The following is a 19,382-nucleotide window of genomic DNA, read 5'->3' on the forward strand; positions in this document are numbered from 1 at the left end:
GGTCTGGCTCTGATGCCACGGTGCCAGGACCGGCTGGTAGCCCAACACGCACTGGAAAGGCGACAGGTTCGTGGAGGAGTGGCGGAGTGAGTTTTGGGACGTACCTCACCCATTCTCCTGGCCGGTCCTGGCAATACAACCGCAGAAACCTACCCACATCCTGGTTCACTCTCTCCACCTGCCCATTGCTCTCGGGGTGAAAACCTGAGGTCAGGCTGATCGAGACCCCCAGACGCTCCATGAACGACAAATAAGTAACAGGTGAAAACAATCAAGACAAAACTAACAGAAAAGAAAAAGGAATCGGTGGCAGCTAGTAGACCGGTGACGACGACCGCCGAGCGCCGCCCGAACAGGGAGAGGAGCCACCTTCGGTGGAAGTTATGACAATGGCAATTAAGTCTGGCTGCACAATCGATTCACAAACATATACCAAATTGACAAATCATGAGACTAAACTGAATAAAAAGAAGAAGAAACTATACTACAGTATAAACCAAAGATAAATGACAAATAATGATAGTAAAAAGCTTTGGATCACCTTAAATGAAATTTTGGGCAAAAAGGCAAACTCAGCTCCATCATTCCCCAGTGCAGTTGTCTAGGCCCCTTATTTTTTTCAATCTTTACTAACAACATGCCACTGGCTTTGAGTAAAGCCAGTTTGTCTATGTATGCAGATGACTCAACACTATACACATCAGCTACTACAGCGACTGAAATGACTGCAACACTTAACAAAGAGCTGCAGTTAGTTTCAGAATGGGAATAAGTTAGTCCTAAATATTTCAAAAACTAAAAGCATTGTATTCGGGACAAATCATTCACTAAACCTCAATAGAATTGTGTAATGAATAATGTGGAAATTAAGCAAGTTCAGGTGAATAAACATCTTGGAGTAACCCTGGACTGTAAACTGTCATGGTCAAAACATATTGATACAACAGTAGTTAAGATGGGGAGAAGTCTGTCCATAATGAACACTATCAACAAGGTTTTACAGGCTCTAATTTTTACTACTGTTCAGTTGTGTGGTCAGGTGCCACAAAGAAGGACCTCGGAATATAACATTTTTGCTCAGAACAGGGCAGTACGGCTGGCCCTTAAATGTACACGGACAGCTAACATTAATGTTATGCAAGTAAATCTCTCATGGCTCAAAGTGGAGGAGAGATTGACTTCATCACTACTTGTTTTTGTAAGAAGTATTGGCTAGCTGAATGCACCTAAGTGTCTGTTGAAACTACTAGCACACAGCTCGGACACCCATGCATACCCCACAAGACATGCCACCAAAGACCTCTTCACAATCCCCAAGTCGAGAACAGACTATGGGAGGCGCACAGTACTACATGGAACTCTATTCCACATCAGGTAACTGATGCAAGCAGTAGAATCAGATTTAAAAAACAGATACAAATACACATTATGGAACAGAAGAGAGACACACACACACAGGCACAGACACACTTACACATGATAAGACACATGTACACATGGATGTTGTATTGTAAAATGTGATAGGAGTAGTGGCAACACACTAAATGTATTGGGTAAAGTGTTCCCGAAATGTAATGTCCTGTTATATTTGAAATGGTATATAACTGCCTTAATGTTGCTGGACCCCAGGAATGGGGATTCTTAATAAATACAAATTCAATCTTCGTGAAGAGAAGTGAAAGCCATCCGCGTCTTAGTCTAGTCCTATATTATTCAACCACGTCATTACAAGGATGAAGACAAGGCCAATGAAACGTATTTCACTTAACTGTTGAGAGTAAGAAAGGAATGAAGCAACAATAGAGGAGGTAATACGCATGTCAAATAGGCTCTGTTATATTTCAAAATGAAGATCAAATTCAGGGGGCCTATAATTGTAACTTTGTAGGCCGCATGTCCTGCACCAGCATCTCGTGTTCCCTCCCAGCTTCATGGTTTAAAAGAGGTGAGTAATTTCGGTTCATATAACAAAGTATAATACAATATAGTACAGGAATACAGTCCACACTCAAAAAGATTACTGGAGATTGTTTCATTTATTTACCCAAGAGAACATACATCTATGGGCTTTTCTGTCGTGCGCAATGTGCAGTAGCCTATAGCCTATCATATGTCATATGTATTGGATAATCATTTATTTTTTGGGGGGCTTGGGCTCATACAATGTATTTAATGTTGGGCTCAGGTAGAATCAGGCTTGAATTTTCATCCCGATCAAAGCTCAAATCAAATCCAGAGATACTTGTAGTATATGTTTTTGAAAGACACTTTTGGAGGGAAATACCGGGTTACCCGGGAGAAAAGTGATTTAAAACGTCGTAGTGAGGAGACCAAGGCGCAGCGTGATTAGAATACATTCTTCCTTTTAATAATGAAGAACACTTAACAAACAATACAAAATGACCGCTATAACACTGAGTGCAAACATGCAACATCACATAGACAATTACCCACAACCTACCTAATGACTATGGCTGCCTAAATATGGCTCCCAATCAGAGACAACGATAGACAGCTGTCTCTAATTGAGAACCAATCTAGGCAACCATAGACTTACATAAACACCTACACTGAACACAACCCCATGAAATCTACAAAAAAAACCTAGACAATACAAACACCCTATACGAGACAAAAACACACAAACATCCCCCATGTCACACCCTGACCTAACTAAAATAATAAAGAAAACAGAGATAACTAAGGCCAGGGCGTGACACAGTGCCAAAGTAGAAAGCAGATTTTATATTCCCGGTATTTTAGAGAATAAATCACTGAGTCCTTATCGTGTTCTGAGTCAGAGATAAGACAATTCCACTGAAGTCAACCCCATAAAGAACACCACAGTTCCCAGATTAAGATAAAACAATATTGATCACATCAATGTGAATGTTACCAATTTCACAATTCTAATATCCTGTCTCATCCTGCTCTGTTAGGTATGATGCCTGGTTCTCTATTATTGTCATGACTCATGATTTCATGTGTAATATGATGTTTTATCCGTTGACATGTTCTGTTGTTTAGCTGTCATCATTGAATGGAATCACCGGCAATATTTAAATAAGAGTATGTTGATAATTGGTTACTGAATATTCTGTGTCCCAGTACTAATGCTGTTATGTTTTGTGTGTGTGTGTGTGTGTGTGTGTGTGTGTGTGTGTGTGTGTGTGTGTGTGTGTGTGTGTGTGTGTGTGTGTACTCACACACACATAGACCGGTACACGGTACTGATGGCTGCATGCATGGCTTCTGCCAGCGAGGACAAGATCGTCAAGTGTGTGGAGCTGCTCTTGTCCAGAAACGCTGACCCCAACACATTCAACAAGTGAGGGACTCTGTGTCTGTGTGCGCATGAGAATGAGTGTGTCTGTGCATTTTATAGAAGGAAATTCCATTCAATATCATCACAAGATGCACACAGTACATTTTATACTCTGCAGCACAGGGAATGATATGTGATCATGCAAGCCTCCTATCCTTGGGTGACTATGAATGTCAAACACTATTTCATTTCATTTCACTAGACATAAAGGACCACACTGTCATTTTTGAAGTGCAGATTGCAAAAGGTCACATGCAGTACAGTTTGAAGTTCCTGTTCATATACATTTTTGGGGTGAAGATAATATACAATAGATTACAGAATATGTCATGCTAATTCTTTAATAGTATGTTCTGATTACACTGATTCTATGTTCTGATGGCTCTTTTATACATTGTTTAATGTGATGGAAAGTACCATGATAGAGGCAGTGTTTCCCATTGCCTGGCGACCATGTCTGGGTTTGATCCTGGCCTTGACTACCTTAGGACTTCTTCCTTTGCTGTCAACACTGTCCCCGTACACCACTGCAACACATGGAGTACGGTGTGTGTGTCAGTGTTTGTTGGTGTGTGGGTCTACATTGGTCTTTTGTGTGGAATGTCCTGTTATGGCATCTGCATGCACATGTACCCAGGCCCTCTTCAGACAGACAAAAAACAAACACTCATGGAGCGGGGGAAAGAGCCCCCCCCCCCCCTCACCACCTAAACTCACTGTACTGGACACTGCCTGATGCTGCCCAGACACAAAGAGTGAGGGAGGGATGGAGAGAAGAAGTGAGGGAGAGAGAGGAGGGAGGGGGATTCTGGAACCACTTACCCGTTGTCATCGTCTGTGGACATTTCTCATGGCAAGCGAAGGATGAAGGCCTGAACTTCGCCCTCTCCCTTTCACCTCCATCGCCCTCACAAACTCTCCACCACCCTTGTCTCATGCCCACCGCCTGAGCCACACACCGCCCAGAGCCCTCCAACACACACCAGCCAGAGAGTGAACAAGAGCAGGCAGGGTAGGAAATTGATTGTTTCCTCTCCAGACAAAATATTTGAAGAACGGTAACAAAAGACAGAGAGGATGCGGACAAGTGGAAAGGGGGGAAAAACTGAGTTTCAGCAAAGGGAAGAGAAGAAAGAAGACCAGGGGTTCTTGTGGGCAGAGAAATATTCCCCCCCACCCCATTGGCTTTTACATTCTGAGTATTTGACCAGCAATTCATACCAGCTGCATTTCCTTCCCTCAGTCTCATAAACAAATGAACCTCTAAAGCTGCTGTGATTGTTCAGGAGCAAGATGTTGTGTTTTTGCATAGACAATAGGCTATATGATCGCATCTCTAGTTTTTCCTCTGCAACCTCTACTGTACCTGTCCTCTGGCCTTTGAACACTTTTGGATACCAGCTGAATGTGAAGCTTTTTCTTAATGACCCGTCAGCTGGATAAGAGCTGGAAATCAGTTTCAGCTGAAACCTTTTGAGTTTTTGCAACAAAAAAAAAACGTCTTTGTATCGATTCTCTGCTCTTGTGTGGGAACTGGTGATCAAAAACACGTAAAGTACAAAACACACACACCACCCCTTCACTCTTTGGCTGAACCCCGCGGCGAGGGAACGACCTTGTCACCTGTTTGCCACTGAGACCAACATCTTGGGAAAACAGGTTCTCAGGAAACTAAAACCCTCAGTGACGCTCGGGAGCCTGTCACGTCTCCTGTGGTCGAAGAGGAAGTAAAAAGTGAATACCTGGAATATGTCAGGATGAGGATTAATACGCCCCCGACTCTGGGGCTAGATGTCCCCAATACACACACACACCCCCCCCTGGCCCTGGAAAACATCACATTGTGATGAATGACCATAGGACGTTCCCACACCTCTGGACTGATGGAGTTTCTTACCCTCTGTTTTGTCTGAGTCACAGGTGATAAAGTTGAGTTTTATCAATGGTTATTTACACTCGCCGGTTTGTTGCTCAACATACTGAACTTTGGCACAATGGGACGGGTGATCAGTGGCATCGGCTGCCTCACTCTTGCCCAATAACATTGTGTTTTGGGTGCCAAGTCTCATTAACCTAGAGGATGGCTTGTTTGTGCCAAACAGTGTGGTGAATCACTAAGTAATACTGAACTTACAATAGTTGTTTAACTTATTGTAACTTACAGTAAGTAGCCTATGTTTTTATGTGACCCTAAAGCTGTAAAAGCCATGCGCTGCAGTGTATGTTTGAAAACAATTGCTCCCTTACAGTTTCCCAAAGTCGCCCCCCCCCCCCCCCCGTTTTTGCCCTAGCACAACACAGCTGCCTCAAATAACCAGCTTGGTGTGGAGTTATTTGAATCATCTGTGTAGTGTTAGGGTAAAAACTGAAATGTGCATCCAGAGGGTGCCTGAGTTTGGAAAACCCTGCCCTAGCTGGTCACTCGAGTTGAGGGCTTGGTGTCTGTTGCCCTCCAGTGGTTTCAAGTGTTCAAAATCAGTTCTACCACTCATTATTTCTTACCCAGATAGGCAGAAGACACATTTAGTTTGGGAGAAGACAAATGTCTGTTTCTCTCAAAAATGTACAGTAAACAATATGATATTTTATTCTATTCCCATTCCCAGGTCTCGTATGACCTCCCTGATGCTGGTGTCCCGAGACGGCTACAGCCAGGTAATCAACTTGCTGGTGTCTCACGGGGCAGAGGTCAACTCCCAGGATGAAAATGGGTACACAGTAAGGATGGTGCCCACCTCACCTGGCGTGATGCCTGTTGCACAAGAGAACGCTTTGGTTTTTAATTTCATAGCTCAGCACTCCCTGCGTCCCAATAATCCCTTCTTTCTCCCCAAGTGTGGAATTTTTTACTTCCCTTTGGAGACAGATTTTTAAAAAAATTACTGTTTTAACATATATGGTGGAAACTTTGTCCAGCCCGTTGATTGTACACCAATCAAATGTTTTTACATTCCCTTCATTGATTTTGACTGTGATTGATAGTAATGAGTAGTGACATGGTGATGATTAACCCATAGCAGTCTAAGCCAGGGATCATCAACTAGATTTAGTCGTGTGCCGATTTCTTGTTGAGCGGATGGTGGGGGGGCCGGGACATAATTACAAATCATTTGTAGAATGCGAATTGACCGCACGAAGCCCAAGCAGATATCTTTGACTTAAACATAATCATTTCAAACTTTGCTTGCATTTGTACACGATCACGTGTCTCTCTATTATGCATCGGAATACTTGAACAGAATTCTTAAATTAAAATCACTTGGAGCTGATTTCCTGCTGTTTTTACAGTCTTTTGTGTCCAACAATTAACATTTTTAAAAAGTAAACTTTATTATTATTATTTTTGCTCTGAAAACCTGGAGGGGGGAAATGAAACCACCCGCGGGCCAAATTCGGCCTGACGGCCGCCAGTTGGGGGGACCCTGGGGTAAGCCCTGTCTAAGCCGCAACATGCAGTTACAGTTCAAAAAGGAAATCAGTCAATTTAAATAAATTCATTAGGCCCTAATCTAGGAATTTCACATGACTGGGCAGGGGCGCAGCCATGGGTGTGGCTGTGAGGGCATAGGCCCATCCACTTGGGAGCCACGCCCACCCACTGGGGAACCAGGCCCAGCCAATCAGAATTTGTTTTTCCCCACAAAAGGTCTTTATTACAGAGGGAAAAAATACTTCTCAGTTTTATCAGCTGTCCGGGTGGCTGGTCTCAGATGATCCTGCAGGTGAAGAAGCTGGATGTGGAGGTCCTGGGCTGGCATGTTTACACGTGGTCTGGGTTTTTTGAGGCCGGTTGAACGTACTGCCAAATTCTCTAAAACAACGGTAGCGAAATGAACAGTAAATTCTCTGGAATTCTCTGGACATTCCTGCAGTCAGCATGCCAATTGCACGCGGCATTGTGCGGCATTGTGTTGTGACAAAACTGTACTTTTCAGAGTGGCCTTTTATTGTCGCCGGCACAAAGTGCACCTGTATAATGATCATGCTGTTTAATCAGCTTCCTGTCAGGTGGATGGATTGTCTTGGCAAAGGAGAAATTATCACTAAAAGGGATGTAAACAAATTTGTGCACAACATTTGAGAGAAATAAGCTTTTTGTGTGTGTGGAACATTTGTAGGATATTTTATTTCAGCTCATGAAACATTGGACCAACACTTTACATGTTGCGTTTATATTTTTGTTCAGTATATATGGAATTGTTTTAAGAATGTCATATCAAGGACAATTTAGCTATTTGATTTTAAGACCCCTTGAAGTATAAAAAAAATCTATGAAACATAAATAAAAAAAGTAAAACATTATTTAACAAGGAAAGTCAGTGAAGAACAAATTCTTATTTACAATGACGGCCTAGAAACATTGGGTTAACTGCCTTGTTCAGGGGCAGAATGACATTTTTACCTTGTCAGCTCAGGGATTCGATCTTGCAACCCATACAAACGCATTAAATAACAGAATCACTACATGGAACAACAGACACATCTAAAGGATGTTTTTCTGAAGTGTCTGCCCTATATCTTAGAGATATAAGAAAGATGAGGAATTATTTGTATTTAACCCCTTATTAAGTCTCCATATATACACTACACTACCAAAAGTAAAAGTAATCCAAAATCATGGGCATTAATATGGAGTCGGTCCCCCTTTTCTGCTATAACACCCTCCACTTTTCTGGGAAGGCTTTCCACTAGATGTTGGAACATTGCTGTCGGGACTTGCTTCCATTCAGCCACAAGAACATTAGTGAGGTCGGTCATGGATGTTGGGCGATTAGGCTGCAGTCGAGCCTAATCGCCCAACTTGACTGCCAGTTCCATTTCATCCTAAAGGTGTTTGATGGGGTTGACATCAGGGCTTTGTGCAGGTCAGTCAAGTTCTTCCACACCGATCTCGACCAACCATTTCTGTATGGACCTTTCTTTGTGCACAGGGGCATTGTTATGGTGAAACAGAAAAGGTCCTTCCCCAAACTGTTGCCACCAAGTTGGAAGCACAGCATCATCTAGAATGTCATTGTATGCTGTAGCATTAAGATTTCCCTTCACTGGAACTAAGGGGCCTAGGCCGAACCATGAAAAACAGCCCCAGACCATTATTTCTCCTCCACCATATTTTGCAGTTGGCACTATGCATTTGGGAAGGTAGGGTTCTCCTGGCATCCGCCAAACCCAGATTAGTCCGTTGTACTGCCAGATGGTGAATTGGATTCATCCCTCCAGAGAACGCGTTTCCGCTGCTCCAGAGTCCAATGGCGGCGAGCTTTACACCACTCCGGTCGACGCTTGGCATTGCGCATGGTGATCTTAGGCTCGTGTGCGGCTGCTCGACCACAGAAACCCATTTCATGAAGCTCCCGACGAACAGTTCTTGTGTTGACGTTGCTTCCAGAGGCAGTTTGGAACTCGGTAGTGAGTGTTGCTGAGCTCTTCAATAAGTCCGTTCTACTGCCAATGTTTGTCTATGGAAATTGTATGGCTGTGTGCTCAGTGTTATACACCTGTCAGCAACGGGTGTGTGTGGCTGAAATAGCGGAATCCACTAATTTGAAAGTGTGTCCACATACTTCTGTATATATAGTGTACATCCATTCATTTTTTTAACCTGGTACTTTGGGACCTTCAGATGAGTCTTGTGAGGCATGTGGGCATCCTAGACCAAAACAACATGTACGTGTTTGTGAGAATCTCATCTTTCCACAAAGGGGTCATATTAGTGTGTAGCCCAAAATGCTCGGACGCTACAGACAGAAGTTGGCAGATCGGCTGTACCGACACTTGTCTTGGGACCATCTTTCCATGGAGGGGTGATAATAGTGTGTAGGCCAAATTGTTCAGACGCTTGAGGCGATTTTGTGAGAAGACCCATTTTTGGGATGTCTCATGGTCTGACAAAACACCGCTCTAGGTTTGTCACCTTTCAGGAAGATGCGAACGTGCGACATTGGCGGATGTGGTGGATTGAGACTCATCCAATGCAAGAAAAAACATCTCTTTAGCTTAAATTGACAGATTTCTATGGGGTTTTTAAAATTATTTTAAAACGCTCTTTCTTATTGGTCTATTAACTAATTTACCACCTGGTGATGTCACCAGGCAGGCCAAAACTCCATCCCACCAAAACAGGCTGAAATTTCAGGTGGTCTTTTCAAACAGCTCGTACACTAAAAGGACATTATCATAATTTTCAGAATTTCAGAGTACTAGTCCAACCTCAGTGTGGAAGTCAATATAAAACAGAAAATCAATTTTTTGACTGCACTGGGCCTTCAATGATAAGTATATAGGATGGTCCTAGATGTTGATTGTAGATGATAACCTGTGAGCTTTGACCCCCAGGTCCTGACTGTGGCGGTGCAGTATGGCAGAGAGGAGCCGGTCCTCAAGCTTCTCTAGCTGGGGGCAGACAAGACCAAAGCAGGAAAGATTGCTGCTGACATAGCCAAAGTCTTCAAACGACCACAGGTAAAAACAAATCAAACCACTTAGTTTGACCACAACTATGTACACAACTAAATACATAACTCTGGCATTCAAAACGACCACAGGTAAACATCAACCACCACTTTGACCACAGCAAAACTAGGTTTACCACGCAGTTTTAAATGGTAGTCCATTTTCCCTGTCTCTTGTAAAACCCATTTTAAATCAATGGGGAACAGTTGCAGAACACAACAAAGGTCATATCTCAACATTATATCAAATAGATATGCTCTTCTTTCCCCTCAGATTGCCAGGATCCTGGGGTCCCCAGGCCATGCCCTGGTCACCATCTCCAAGGAGGAGACCCTCTTTAAGTTCTTCGAGGGACCCCGATCCCCCTGCTGCCTCCAAGAAGAGGGGAGACCATGGTTTAACCTCAGTTCGTCTTACTGCTATTCCTCGCATCCCATCTCCTCTTCTCAACCATATTGGAGGAGGCGAGAGGATGCGAGGAATCGAGGAAAGATTAATTGAGTAAAGGCCCCATCACATCTGTCAGTGGAGGCCAGGAGCCATGATGATGTGTGTTTGGGGCCCTCTAGTGGACATTAAGGGAAATGCCCTGTCCCATAAAAACCTTCATACTTGTTTAGTCCTGTCTAGGGACTAGCTGCTAAATCTGCACAACATCACTTAATCTCATGCCATATGTCTCACTGTTGAAGATTCAGTGTTCTAATCTGGCCTGTTTAATCTGTCAATGTTTATCTGTTCTAAAATATTTTAGGCAGAATGTTTGATGGGCCGATTTGGTTGCGTGGGGTCTGTTGTTAACAGATGGTTGATGTAGTATGCTCTTAAACCTATTTATATATTGTCTTTATTTCACCGGGTAAGTTATTGAGAACACATTGCTTGTGTTCGAGAGCATGAGCAAACTGACTGATCTACAAATAATAAGGAATACTTGATTTAAAGGGTGATTTGTTGATCAGTGATTCTGCACAATACGACTGCAGTGTCGTATTTTAGCATGTACAGTTGAAATCGGAAGTTTACATACACCTTACCCAAATACATTTAAACTCAGTTTTTCACAATTCCTGACATTTAATCCTAGCAAAAAATTCCCCGTCTTAGGTCAGTTAGGATCACCACTTTATTTTACGAATGTGAAATGCCAGAATAATAGTAGAGAGAATGATCTTTTTCAGCTTTTATTTCTTTCATCACATTCCCAATGGGTCAGAAGTTTACATACACTCAATAAGTATTTGGTAGCATTGCCTTTAAATTGTTTAACTTGGGTCAAACGTTTCGGGTAGCCTTCCACAAGCTTCCCACAATAAGTTGGGTGAATTTTGGCCCATTCCTCCTGACAGAGCTGATGTAACTGAGTCAGGTTTGTAGGCCTCCTTGCTCGCACACGCTTTTCAGTTCTTCCCACAAATGTTCTATAGGATTGAGGTCAGGGCTTTGTGATGGCCACTCCAATACCGTGACTTTGCTGTCCTTAAGCCATTTTGCAAGTATGCTTGGGGTCATTGTCCATTTGGAAGACCCATTTGCAACCAAGCTTTAACTTCCTGACTGATGTCTTGAGATGTTGCTACAATATATACACATAATTTTCCTCCTCATGATGCCATCTATTTTGTGAAGTGCACCAGTCCCTCCTGCAGCAAAGCACCCCCACAACATGATGCTGTCACCCCCGTGCTTCACGGTTGGGATGGTGTTCTTCGGCTTGCAAGCCTCCCCCTTTTTCCTCCAAACATAATAATGGTCATTATGGCCAAACAGTTCTATTTTTGTTTCATCAGACCAGAGGACATTTCTCCAAAACGTGCGATCTTTGTCCCCATGTGCAGTTGCAAACCGTAGTCTGGCTTTTTTACGGCGGTTTTGGAGAGGTGGCTTCTTCCTTGCTGAGCGGCCTTTCAGGTTATGTCGATATAGGACTCGTTTTACTGTGGATATACATACTTTGTACCTGTTTCCTCCAGCATCTTCACAAGGTCCTGTGTTGTTGTTCTGAGATTGTATTTTTCGCACCAAAGTACATTCATCTCTAGGAGACAGAACGCGTTTCCTTCCTGAGTGGTATGATGACTGCGTGGTCCCATGGTGTTTATACTTGCGTACTATTGTTTGTAGAGATGAACGTGGTAGCTTCAGGAGTTTGGAAATTGCTCCCAAGGATGAACCAGACTTGTGGAGGTCAACAATTTTTTCTGAGGTCTTGGCTGATTTCTTTTGATTTTCCCTTGATGTCAAGCAAAGAGGCACTGAGTTTGAAGGTAGGCCTTGAAATACATCCACAGGTACAACTCCAACTGACTCAAATGATGTCAATTAGCCTATCAGAAGCTTCTAAAGCCATGATTTTCTGGAATTTTCTAGGCTGTTTAAAGGCACAGTCAACTTAATGTATGTAAACTTCTGACCCACTGAAATTGTGATACAGTGAATTCTAGGTGATATAATCTGTCTGTAAACAATTGTTGGAAAAATCACGTGTGTCATGCACTGACTTGCCAAAACTATAGTTTGTTAACAAGAAATTTGTGGAGTGGTTGAAAAACGAGTTTTAAATGACTCCAACCTAAGTGTATGTAAACTTCCGACTTCAACTGTAAATCTTGGTTGGGCAAACTCAAAAAATATGTTTTAGATGCGTGCCAGCAAAGCCATTACACTACACAACACTAAACAATACATGAATTGCACTATAACGGTGACAAACTGTGCCCACAAACTGTTAGGGCCTACATAAACCTGTCCCAACAGCAACCTGTCCCAAGAGCTTTCTTTCAAGAACCATGGAGTGAATCCTTACAATCCTGCAACAGCTGGCTATCAGCAGAGCCTTGTCTGGCAGCTGTGGTATCCCAGGAGGTCTACCCCAGGGGGTGGTAATAGAGGGGAGGTACGTGAGGCGACGTTGGCTCCCTCTGCTGGGAATACGAGAGCTGGGCACCCCGACACGGACAGCTCCAAGTGGAGGTAATTAGGAGAAAGTGCCAACCAGCCGTGGAGGCCAAATAAAAGGATCACTGTGGCACACAGTGAGGAAGCACGGGGAGAGACCGACACCGAGCAAAAGTAGAGAAGAAGGACCGAGCCAAACTTAAGTGATTTTCTTTATGTTTATTTTCTGTCATAGTAAAGTTGTTTTTGCGGACTAAAAATCTCTCTGTCTCTGCACGCTCAACCCAACACCCCACTGTTTACCACACAGCGTACCAATTAATTCAGCCTCATTTACTGCCTTAAAAAAAACCCATAGCTGTTATGTCTGACTTGCCATATGTGGTTACAAATGTGGTTTCTACTGACAATTGACATGTACAAACTACGGCATAAGGGACGACGAGCAGATAAGAGGCAATCCGTAATTTCGATTAAGACATTAACAAGCTAGGACGGACGTAGTAAATATAACTATTTGTTCAGCACTTTTGAAATATACAGCGTCAGAATTCAGAACATGGGCCGTTCTTACAGTATTCTCCCTGTACACCAAGTCAGAACCGTAGGTTAAATAAAGGCGGCATAAAAGCAGACAATGAACGCTTTTACAATAGTAGATGATTACATTTCTCTAAAACAGGCTATAGGCTACCTGTGCACCACCAAGTCAGAACAGTAAGCTAAATTGAAATTATAAGGGTGAGGCACATGGGCTACTAACAGCTTACTACACAACATACACTTAGTATTACTGTCTTACCTACAGTATACATATCTCCCTGGCATATTACATAATTTATGCAGCAGCATACAATATCTTTTTGGACTCACCTTGTTATGCTGTGCTCACTTGAACAGGAAGGTGGCGCAGCGGTCTATGTGGGCAAACTTTGTCATCAAAGTCTGGCATTCTCTGGATTTATGGTCGTTTCAAGACACCTGGGAACTCGGATAAAAACAATGTTGAATCAGTGCTTTTCAGGTCGGCGCTCTAGAAAGAGGACAGAGTTCCCTGCTTGGAATTCGAGTTGGATGACCGTACAAAACGTATTTTTCCAGTCGGAGCACGTTGTTCTCAGTTTTATTGAACTCACTGAAGTCTGAGATTTCCCAGATCTGAGTTTCCAGTTGTTTTGAACATGTCAGAAATCATGCTGGATTGACAGAATGACCAATGTCTTCAAAGTTTTCTAGCTCATGATGTTGAATGTTTACTCTTTTAAGCTTGGAAAAGAGACCCTTACACCCAGACTTGGACCACACACTCACTCCACTGAATAGCAGGCTAGTGATTGCTTTGTAACGCTTGCATCTAACCACTGATTCCTTCCTTGAGCCTTCTTGGATCTGCATTTTTAATGTAACTCTAAGGCAGCACCCAAGGTGCTTGAATTTTTGCTTTCTCCCCGTAGATTTTGCAGTGACGTAGTGTCCCCCATGAGTGACAGAACACTGAGCCAATAACAGCGAAACTAGAGAACATTACCATCCCCTACGCTCCCTATTTTCTGCTGGCTGCCCCACCACAGAAAGCACTGAGCTAGGCTGAAACACCTTCATTTTGGAGCTGCCTTACTCAAGAAAGCAAAAAAAGAGACCATGTTCGAATGCAGCTTTATTAACTCAATGATTTTTTAAATTGATTTTTTTTTTTACATTGTTTGCAAACTTATATAACATAATAATAAAATAACATGCAAAACAGGCTAATCAGGTGGGCCTCTGAATAACAGGACTGGTAGCAGGCAGCTACACAAACACATACTGTAACTGTATTGTACATCTCAGGGTGAGGGCCAGGGTTTGAAGCTGTCATATTATATAGATATTTTTTTAATGCAGAGTATCATTTTTTTTCTGGCCATGAAAATGACATCACTTGGAGCTACTTGTTGACCATGGAGAAGGATGACTTGGAGAAGGTAAGAAAGGCCTCTGTCTGTCAGGTTTGCACCTGTGCCACATTTACACGAGACATTTTCCAAAGGGATTATTAGAAGAGACACAATTCAAGTATGAGTGCAGTGACTGTAATGTACTGTAATATACATCCGTAATATTGTACTGATATAATGAAAACCCTGGCTAACTTAGGGTTGTTGGTGAGTTTTCCAGGTGTTAATACTGCATTCTTCCCCAGATTGGTATCTCCAACCCAGAGGACCAGCAGAAGGTTCTGAGTGTGGTGATGGAGATGCATCTGGACCGGGTTGACCTGGACACACTCAGCCAGCTTGAGAACATAAACAACGAGTACAGTACAAATCTTTTTTTCTTTATATTAGAGTAATCCCTTCCAAGTTTACACATGCATTATGCTTTTAACACATACGCCTAAAGACCAGGGTTTCCCAACCCTCTCTTCGGCCCCCCCAGACATTTCACATTTTTGTTTTAACCCTAAACTGCCACACCTGATTCAATTAGTCAAGGGCTTGATGATTACTTGACTAATTGAATCAGGTGTGGCAGTTCATGTAACGCTTGTCGTTGGAATGAGAAGAGGAGGACCAATGCGCGGCGTGGTAAGTATCCATTTTAATAGGAATACTTGAACAATGAACAAAAACAATAACGTGAATGGAACAAAACGAAAAAGTCCCGTATGGTGAAAAACACAGACACAGGAAACAGGAACAATCACCCACAACGACAAAACAGGCTACCTAAATATGGCTCCCAATCAGAGACAACGACTGACACCTGCCTCTGATTGAGAACCATATCAGGCCAAACACATAGAAATAGACAAACTAGACATACAACATAGAATGCCCACTCACATCACACCCTGACCAAACAAAACATAGAAACATACAAAGCAAATTATGGTCAGGGTGTGACAGTACCCCCCCCCCCCCCCAAGGTGCGGACTCTGGCTGCAAAACCCAAACCTATAGGGGAGGGTCTGGGTGGGCATCTGTCCGCGGTGGCGGCTCTGGCGCGGGACGTGGACCCCACTCCACCATAGTCTTAGTCCGCTTCAGTGGCCTCTTTGGAGCGGCGACACTCGCCGCCGACCTTGGAATGGGGACCCTAATAAAGGGCCCCACTGGACTGAGGAGCGCCTCTGGACTGAGGGGCAGCTCCGGACTGAGGGGCAGATCCGGACTGGCGAGCGGCTCAGGCGCCTCCGGACAGAAGGGCGGCTCAGGCGCCTCCGGACTGAAGGGCGGCTCAAGCGCCTCCGGACTGAAGGGCGGCTCAGGCGCCTCCGGACTGAAGGGCGGCTCAGGCGCCTCCGGACTGAAGGGCGGCTCAGGCGCCTCCGGACTGAAGGGCGGCTCAGGCGCCTCCGGACTGAAGGGCGGCTCAGGCGCCTCCGGACTGAAGGGCGGCTCAGGCCAGACGGGCGGCTCAGGCCAGACGGGCGGCTCAGGCGGATCAGGACAGACGGGCGGCTCAGGCGGCTCAGGACAGACGGGCGGCTCAGGCGGCTCAGGACAGACGGGCGGCTCAGGCGGCTCAGGACAGACGGGCGGCTCAGGCGGCTCAGGACAGGAGGGCGGCTCAGGACAGGAGGGCGGCTCAGGCGGCTCAGGACAGGAGGGCGGCTCAGGACAGGAGGGCGGCTCAGGACAGGAGGGCGGCTCAGGCGGCTCAGGACAGGAGGGCGGCTCAGGACAGCTCAGGGTGGCTCAGGTGGCGCTGGACAGGAGGGCGGCTCAAGACAGACGGACGGCTCTGGAGCATCCGAACTGGAGGAACACACAGGAGACCTGGTTTTTAGAACAGGCACAGTACTCACCAGGCTGGAGAGATCTACTGGAGGCCTGGTCCTAGGTCGAGGCACAGGATAGACCGGTCCGTGGAGGCACACTGGAGGTCTCGAACTAAGGACCTGAACAACCCGTCCTGGCTGGATGTTGATTTTAGCCCGGCACTTACGGGGCGCAGGCACAGGACGTACTGGGCTGTGCAGACACACGGGAGACCCAGTGCGTGGGGCTGGTGCCATATAACACGGACCGAGGAGACGAACTGGAGACCAGATGCGCTGAGCAGGCTTCATCGCACCTGGCTCGATGCCCACTCTAGCCCGGCCGATACGAGGAGCGGCAATGTAGAGCACCGGGCTAAGCACACGTACTGGAGACACCCTGCGCATAACACGGTGCCTGCCCGATACGACTCTCGCCACGGTAAGCACGGGAAGTGCCCCGTGTGCCCCCCCCAAGACATTTTTGGGGCTGCCTCTCGGGCTTACAGCCGCGCTTTCGTGCTGCCTCCTCATTCCACCGCCTCTCTGCTTTCGCTGCCTCCAGCTCTGCCTTAGGGCGGCGATATTCTCCCGGCTGTACCCAGGGTCCCTTGCCATCCAAGATCTCCTCCCAAGTCCAAAAGTATTGAACCCGCTGCTCCTGGGTACCACGCTGCTTGGTCCGGTTGTGGTGGGTGGTTCTGTAACGCTCGTCGTTGGAATGAGAAGAGGACCAATGCGCAGCGTGGTAAGTATCCATTTTAATAGGAATACTTGAACAATGAACAAAAACAATAACGTGAATGGAACAAAACGAAAACGAAACAGTCACAGGAAACAGGAACAATCACTCACAACCCACAATGACAAAACAGGCTACCTAAATATGGCTCCCAATCAGAGACAACGACTGACACCTGCCTCTGATTGAGAACCATGTCAGGCCAAGCACATAGAAATAGACAAACTAGACATACAACATAGAATGCCCACTCACATCACACCCTGACCAAACAAAACATAGAAACATACAAAGCAAATTATGGTCAGCTCGTGACAGTTTAGGGTTAAAACAAAAATGTGAAATGTCTGGAGGGGGCCGAAGACAGGGTTGGGAAACCCTGCTATGGACATCCTCGCTCCAGGATTCAGACATTACATTCAGGACCCCCTCCCCACCGGCGATGTCTCAGCATCATCCCCACATACTGTACACAGTCCATCCTCCAGCACTGGAAGTCATCCGTCAGACAGAGGATCCATCCCACTGTTATTCTCCCACTGCCTCTTCAAGTCTCTGAGAGCAGAGTCCTAATGGTTTAAGCGGGCCATAATGATTTGTAAGGTGAGAGGAGATGGAATGAAATCCCCCCCCCCCTCTCTCTCTTCCCACTCTCTCTGTGACTGATGACAGGCCAGCTCTCGGGCCAAGCTACCATGTCTGCCTGCAGCCCCTCCCGTCATGAATCCTGAGGCCTTATGGCCATGTTCTCCCCTCTACTCTACTTTAGTGTCAGGCATACAGTGCTACTTTTACAGAGACTGTACATCCCCTGGGGTAAATCCTCTGATGATGGCCACACTGTAAACATGAAACCACTAGATAGCCACATCTCTTATGCTGTATGCTCATCCCAGGAGGTAGTGGCTACACTTGTTCACAGAGTTCACCCGGGTTATATTGAAGTGGCCTATTTCATGTTCTAGTTGGGCTGGTACATGGCCAAAAGTATGTGGAAACGTGCTCGTCGAACATCTCATTCCAAAATCATGGGCATTAACATGATTAGTTGGTCCCTCCTTTGCTGCTATAACATCCTCCACTCTTCTGGAAGGGCTTTCCACTAGATGTTGGAACATAGCTGCGGGGACTTGCTTCCATTCAGCGCATTAGTGAGGTTGGGCTCTAATGTTGGGGTGTTAGGCCTGGCTCGCAGTTGGCATTCCAAATCATCCTAAAGGTGCTCGATGGTGTTGAGGTCAGGGCTCTGTGCAGGCCAGTCAAGTTCTTGCACACCAATCTCGACACACCATTTCTGTATGGACCTCGCTTTGTGCGCAGGGGCATTGTCATGGTGAAACAGGAAAGGGTCCTTCCCCAAACTGTTGCCACAAAGTTGGAAGCACAGAATAGTTAAGAATGTCATTGAATGCTGTTGAGTTAAGATTTCCCGTCGCTGGAACTACGGGGCCAGAACCATGAAAAACAGCCCCAGACCATTATTCTTCCTCCACCAAACTTTACAGTTGGCTCTATGCATTTGGACAGGTTGCATTCTCCTGGCATCCGCCAATCCCAGATTTGTCCGTCAGACTGCCAGATGGTGAAGCGTGATTCATCACTCCAGAGAACGTGTTTCCACTGCTCCAGAGTCCAATGGCGGTGAGCTTTACACCACTCTTGGCATTGCGCATGGTGATCTTAGGCTTGGGTGCGGCTGCTCATTCATGGAAATCCATTTTATGAAGCTCCCAACAAAAAGTGATTGTGCTGACGTTGCTTCCAGAGGCAGTTTGGAACTCTGTAGTGAGTGTTGAAATGGAGGACAGATGATTTTTACGCGCTACGCGCTTCAGCACTCAGCCGTCCCATTCTGTGAGCTTGTGTGGCCTACCACTTCGCAGCTGAGCCGTTATTGATCCTAGACGTTTCCACTACACAATAACAGCACTTACAGTTGACTGGGGCAGCTCTAGCAGGGCAGAAATTAGACAAACTGATTTGTTAGAAAGGTGGCATCCTATGAAGGTGCCACGTTGAAAGTCACTGAGCTCTTCAGTATGGGCCATTCTACTGCCAATGTTGTCCTATGGAGATTGCATGGCTGTGTGCTCAATTGTATACACCTGTCAGCAATGGCTGTGGCTGAAATAGCCGAATCCACTAATTTGAAAGGGTGTCCACATTATTTTGGCCATGTAGTGTATGTTAGACGGCTTTCCACCTGCAGTACATGACAAAAT

The 19,382-nt window shown here is 45.2% G+C and overlaps 1 pseudogene; it reads left to right on the forward strand.

Moving 5' to 3' along the window:
- The window catches only part of LOC139539341 (ankyrin repeat, SAM and basic leucine zipper domain-containing protein 1-like), a 55,913-nt pseudogene that overhangs the window by 27,192 nt on the left and 9,339 nt on the right, over positions 1–19,382 (forward strand).

Source organism: Salvelinus alpinus, chromosome 15, assembly GCF_045679555.1.
Source record: "Salvelinus alpinus chromosome 15, SLU_Salpinus.1, whole genome shotgun sequence".
Classification (NCBI taxonomy): Eukaryota; Metazoa; Chordata; class Actinopteri; order Salmoniformes; family Salmonidae; genus Salvelinus; species Salvelinus alpinus.